Genomic DNA, 6,492 nt, shown 5'->3' with positions numbered 1-6,492 from the left:
TGGGCTGTGTAAATATAGCATGTATAGCAAGTAATCATGCACAAATTAAAACAATCAAAATTCACTTTTTCCATTCTGGTTTGCCAATTCTTTTATTTTTTTGAGAATTTTGTCAAAATGTTGTTTACACTGTAAAAAATATAGTACAAATGCAGTATTTTATGAACAATATATATTTTTAAAAATAAAGTGTAAAAATTTGTATATAAAAAGTTCTTAGTACATAAAAGTTTATTTAAAATTTCTTAGTACATAAAAGTTTTAAAGTTTTAAATATAAAATATTTTTAGTCTACAAAAAGTCTTTTTGTATTTTTAATGCTAGACGTTTTCCAATAATTAAAAATAAAAACGTCAAAACTTTCATTCTCTTTTTAACTCGTGACTGTTGCTGCTAAACCATTAAAAAGATATTTTGACCTATAAATTTTAAGCCATTTTTGGTTATTGGCGGTAATATTATCTAATATTGTCCATTCTTATTTTGATATCTTTATAGAGAACTATTGTTTGACATACTAACACACTGATATTATTCTATCAACTCTGAAAAGTTTTAATTAAGTTTAAAAAAGTTTTAAAGTGTGGGTAAAAAAAAAATGACAAAATTCTTCAAACCAATTAGGAAAAAAACTATACAAATTGAAAGAGATCATAAAAGAGCTCTAAAAAATTTATTTTCTATCCCTCTTATTAAAAAAATTGTATTATAAAACTGGTATCCTACATTTTATGATCTATGCAGTACAAACTTCCATTTCTTCTGGGGCTAAGATTCAGAGGTAAAGCTCTCTCATCTTATTATGGGACTTTAAAATAATTTCTTACGCAAAGCATCTGCTGCAGTTTCTAAATTTTTTAACCAAAGAATGATTTGGGTATGTGTCCAAAATTTTTAAACTATTCAACTATTTAATTATTTTAATCATTGTAAAGAGCTTTAAATCAGTATTACGATGGTGAAAATTTCATAAAAAACTAATGATTCTACTAAAAGTTATGCGCATTTAAGTGACAAAAATTCATTATAAGGAATGCTTAAGAAAACTGCAACCACCTTAAACAATTAGCGTTCGGCTTACGGTGGTTTTATAATAGAACTTCATTGTTTAGTTTTTAGCTCATTACTTTGCCTCGTTTATATTTTTATTCAAGTAATAACAGAATATGGTTTTTTTTGTATGTTTGTGTGTAAATCATGTTTTGAATACTTTAAAAAAATCACCAATATTTTGAATAAAGTTTCATTCTTCTAAAAAAACAATTTTTTAATGAATAAAAAAGTCAAATAAATAAAATGCTCATAAGCGTGAATCCCACCACCACCACCACCACCCCCCAACCTCTACAACAGAAGAATATTTGGTACCTTTACTGCGTGCAAAAATAGAATACGAGCGTATCATTATTTTTTAATGAAATTTGTTAGGTACATAGAAAATAGATATATAAAATTGAATCAACAGTTAGAAAAAAAACCCATCATCCCTTCAATGTCAATTCACTTCCAGAACAGGAATGAAGTTTTCAATAGCAATGAAATCACTAAAAACGTTAGTAACTGCAAAAAAAAAACGAATTACAATAAACTTACAACACTCTACTTTTAAAATATTATCTAAGTCAATATAAAAATCTAAAAAAAAGACGAGAAAAATCCATCCTTGCGACACCTACCTCGAGCACGGGGTGAAAAAATGGTCACAGATTTTATCTTTAAAATCGGTGCCGTAAATCGCATATACGCACGTACCTAAACGATTGTAGTGATTTTTTCTTAAAACCGCTGTTGTCTGTTTTTGTCAATGATATATTAAAAATAACTAGATGTCTAACTTCCGCGTATTTTTTTAAGCAAAAATCGGCCATTATGGGAGGCAAATTTAACAAATCAAAAGCTTCGTATTTGTTTTGTTTTGATAAATAGCGTAAAGATTTTGCCCCCCATAATGACCGATTTTTGCTTCACTTTTTCTTATGCCGATTTACGGCAGTTAGACATCTAGTTATTCTTAATATATCATTGGTTTTTGTAAACAAAAAGATTTGTTGTCGAAAAACGTGTAGTTATAAAGTTTTTAAAAAATCCAGTAAATATTGGGTGATTTAAAAAGTATTTTTGACATTCCTCTAAAAGTAAGCATTGTGGTGAGAAGCATTGTTTTACTTTTTTTAAATCATTTAAAAATCCTTCAACTTGAAGTAAAAAAGTTTATCAAATTGGTAAGTTTACACTAGAGCAAACTCATGATTAATTGCAATATAAGACATGAAAGACCTAATAATAGGCGTCCGTCACTCTACAAAACAAGGGGTTGAAAGCTATAGTATTTACAAAAATAAATGAAAAAGTTTTTATTGCAAAAAACTTTAGTATTCAACCCCTCTTTTTGTAGAGTGACGGACCCCCGTTCAAACATCGTGATTATGTGATTTTTATCTATGTGTAAACTTATAAAAAAGGAGCAAATGAGCAAAAGAAAAGCTTTTTGATATTTTCAACATCAGTGGAGAAGAGGTTAACTATTCATTGAAAAAAGTTGACGAGCAAATTTTTCATCGACCGAAATTTGTTTGTCATCTTCATAAATGATGCTTAGTTTTAATCAATAAAAACTGAACATATCACTGAGTACACGAGCTTTTCCACCTCTAAAAAAAAATTGTTTCCAAATGCAGGCATAGAGACAAATTTCTTCTTTCGCAATTTGACACAGGCGACTAGGCCTAAAATCTTTCTTTCTTTCTTCCTTTTTTTCTTTCTTTTATGACGTAAGAGCACACGACACAGTAATTTTGAAACAATTTTTATATTTTTGATTTGTATTTCATGGCTGATGATTGCCGTAAGGGATGAAACTTTAAGTACCATACATAGTTGTTGTATATCTATATGTTTATATGTATATATATATATACACACACACACACACACACACACACACACACACACACACACACACACACACACACACACACACACACACACACACACACACACACACACACACACACACACACACACACATATATATATATATATAACGGGTGATGACAAAAAAATGAGACTGCATTTAAAAGGGCATAACTCCTTTATTTTAAATGTTTTTATTTTAAATTAAAAATGTAGGGGAACATGGGGTAAGATGACGAATGGGGCAAGATGAAAACATATTGTTATCTTCAAAACTCAACTAAATATGAAATCTGACTGTAGCTAAGAGGGAAGTAGATTACATCTACTACAGCTATTCACGAAAGTTTAAACGATTGCAGAATTTTCAAATCTAATCTTCGGTTTTTCTTGAATAAAAATCTAACGGAAATAGATATCAAAATAATTATTTTTCCGATTTGGTAAATAGGTTATTTGTTAATAGAATAAAAAAAAGTAGGCTTTGACTCATTACCGTTTACTCAGAAATTTCATTAAAAGGTAGGTGATACAAATTAAGAGGTTTCACAAAAGTTTAAACGATTTTATTTAGGATCAATTATTTGCTAATTAATTGATAAATCCGCTGCGAAATTTTTTTTCACAGCGAATTTATCAATTAATTAGCAAATAATTGAGTAGTTTTTCAATCAAAAAATTCATCACAACATCATCAGGCAGCTTTTAATTCATTAAAAATCAACTTAAAATATTGTGAATTTCAAATTAATTTCAATTGCGTGCAAATGGGTCGAAAATCAGTTTCTAGTGACATCAAATGGCAAGTTATTGGTATGGCGCGGACAAAAAATCACACAAACGTTCAAATAGGCAAAATACTTAACATTTCTGAATATTGCGTTAGAAAAACCATCAAAACCTGGGAACTTACCAAGGACGTCTCCGACATGCCGCGTACTGGGAGAACATCCAAACTCAGCAACCGTGACAAAAATGGTATATTCAGAATGAGCAGAGAAAACCCCAGACTCAGCTACAGAAAGCTAGCACAAATCTTCAATGAGTCAAAAAATAATCCAAAATTAAGCAGAGAGCTCGTAAGGCGAACATTGTTGGACAAAGGTATTGGAACGTACATAGCTGCTAAAAAACCTATTCTTTCAATCACGGATAAACGTAAACGACGAGTGTGGTCCAAAGAAAGGCTGGACTGGTCTGTAGAACAGTGGGGAAAAGTTATTTGGAGTGATGAAGCTAACTTTCAAGTTGTAAACCACAAGGGAAGAATCTATGTCAAAAGATTTGCAACTGAGAAATATTCAGACAGGTTTTTGCAACATCGTCGACAAGGCGGTGGAGGTTCGGTTGGCATCTGGGGATGTTTTTCTGACAAAGGTATAGGCTTCTGTGAGCTGTATGAAGGCCGAATTAATCAATACACCTACAAGAACACATTGGAAACGTGTTTAGTTCCATCAATCAGACACTTGTATGGCAGAAGCAAGCAATTCATCTTTCAACAAGACGGGGCTTCAGCTCATACAGCACACTCAATCAAAGAATATTTTTTGAAAAAAAAGTTCAATGTGATGCCCTGGTGCCCTAGATCACCAGATCTCAACCCAATCGAAAATATTTGGTCTTGGATCGACAATCAACTGACATACCATGAAATTCAATCAACTCAGCATTTAAAGCAACTTTTGAATGAGTACTGGCTGAAGGTACCTCGCGTGATGTGCATGAAATTAGTTGAATCAATGCATAAACGAGTTTATCTTTGCTATAAAAACAAAGGAGGACACTTCAAATATTAATTTCGCTTTTTTTTTCATTTTTTGTTCGAATGTTGCAATTCGTTTAAACTTTTGTGCTTCTTATTTTTCCTATAAGATTTTTTGTAATAGCTTTTTTCTAACTAAATATTAAAATTTTTATAACATGTTCATATTCATTTAAAAGCTAATTACTTTTTCTTTAATAAATAAAAAAAATTAAGTCGATATCATTTTACAGTTTTTCTTTATTAAACAAAAACCAAACATACTTGATAAAAATTCTGCAATCGTTTAAACTTTCGTGAATAGCTGTAGATTTATTTATGCTTTTTTTTTATGAATATTATTTTCGGAAACAAAGAAAATTATTAAAAAGGTTTTTCCTATATTAAGGAAAAAAAAAACTTATCCACTTGTATTTGATTTAATTCATCATTGCATCACCAGCCAAAGGTAAGCACGAATTTCTCATTCAGTTTGTTCAATTTGGAAGCTATACAAGTAGTATTGAGCTATGATAACTTATTTATGTAGAGTTCTGAGTCATTTTAAAGATTAAGTAGCTTAGGGGCAAGATGAACAGGGTAAGATGACTCGTTTGTCCTTTCGCCTAAGTACATGTTTTACCATAAACCTGTAATGTAATAACTTTTGTGTAGCTTAGTCATTATTACATTGCTTTATTATGCATTAAAATATCTTGTTTGACATTTGCTTTATATTATTGTGTTGGAATTTGCTATGAACTGATTAGTAGACTTTTTTTTGCATAGCCCTATATAAATATATAGTTTAATTGTTAAAAAAATTACATAACCGTTTGTATTACATATCTTATTAATTAGAATTTATGATATCGTGTTATTTTAGAAGGTAATGGTATAATGGAATTACTTTTAAAGATGATAATTTGAGGTAACTTTGGTTAATGAGTTTTTTCCAGGCAATTTTTAATTTTTATATGGTTTTTTTTATACATATGTGACGCATAATAATTTTTTTTCCACTTTTTGATAAAGTTTTACTTATTGAAGCAGTTATTGAATAAGATATAAGTGCTTTTCAAAACGTTCGTTATCTTGCCCCGTGTTCCCCTATTAAGTAGAGAATTTTTCAAGCTTTCAAAACATAAGACCCCAAGGGGTGGTGGAAAGAAAAGAAAATGTTGTAGAATTAGTGCTTAAAATATGTCTAGTATAATATATAAATAAAATTAAACATTTAATTTGTACTTTTTAACCGATTTTGGATTTTTGTTGGTCTAATTAGGTGTGAAAAGGGTTCGGAGATCGATTTAGACCCATTTACTATGATTAGGTCAGTATTTTGTTTGATTTTGTCAACCGCGTCAAACCGCATAAAAATGGGTAAATTGTGTCAACTGCGTATCTTTGAACTCACTTCAAACCTAATTAACTGTTTTATTCAAACTGCTCCTAATTTTTTTCTGACTAATGAGGGTTAATAGTACATGGTTCAACATAAGATTGGCCTGTATCTTTCAAACTGTGACTACACAAGCTCTGTAAAAATAGGCTGTTTTCACCCAAAAATCATGATTTTTGAAACTTAATATGGCTTGTGTTGTCACAAAAATAAAGTTAGAGCTCTAAAACTTTATGTAGTTGCGTCATTGTGTAATTCATTGTGCACAATGTATATGTAGTTCAATGACTATATATGGCTCGTTGTGCATAATTCATTGTGCACAATGAATTTAGAAATGATATTTAAATTGTACAAGCGGATGAACATTATGAGAAAATATACAGCAAACATAGAATTTAGTTGTCTTGATATTACAAGCTATTTCGGCAAT

General features: G+C 30.1%; 1 long non-coding RNA gene across 1 annotated transcript; it reads right to left on the bottom strand.

Moving 5' to 3' along the window:
- Window positions 1-1,429: 1,429 nt before the first annotated feature.
- LOC149891956 (uncharacterized) lies at window positions 1,430-5,126 on the bottom strand. The gene is made up of 3 exons (XR_016450189.1): window positions 5,087-5,126; window positions 1,677-1,752; window positions 1,430-1,560 (listed from the first exon to the last, which is right to left on the bottom strand). It is a non-coding gene; the product is annotated as an uncharacterized LOC149891956 (long non-coding RNA).
- Window positions 5,127-6,492: the final 1,366 nt, after the last annotated feature.

The sequence above is a fragment of the Hydra viridissima genome, unplaced genomic scaffold (assembly GCF_058129835.1).
Source record: "Hydra viridissima isolate aposymbiotic clone 2 unplaced genomic scaffold, HvirCarnegie_v1 scaffold_2, whole genome shotgun sequence".
Classification (NCBI taxonomy): domain Eukaryota; kingdom Metazoa; phylum Cnidaria; class Hydrozoa; order Anthoathecata; family Hydridae; genus Hydra; species Hydra viridissima.
The sequence above is the reverse complement of the archived record's forward strand: the minus strand, read 5'-3'. Positions and strand labels throughout refer to the sequence as shown.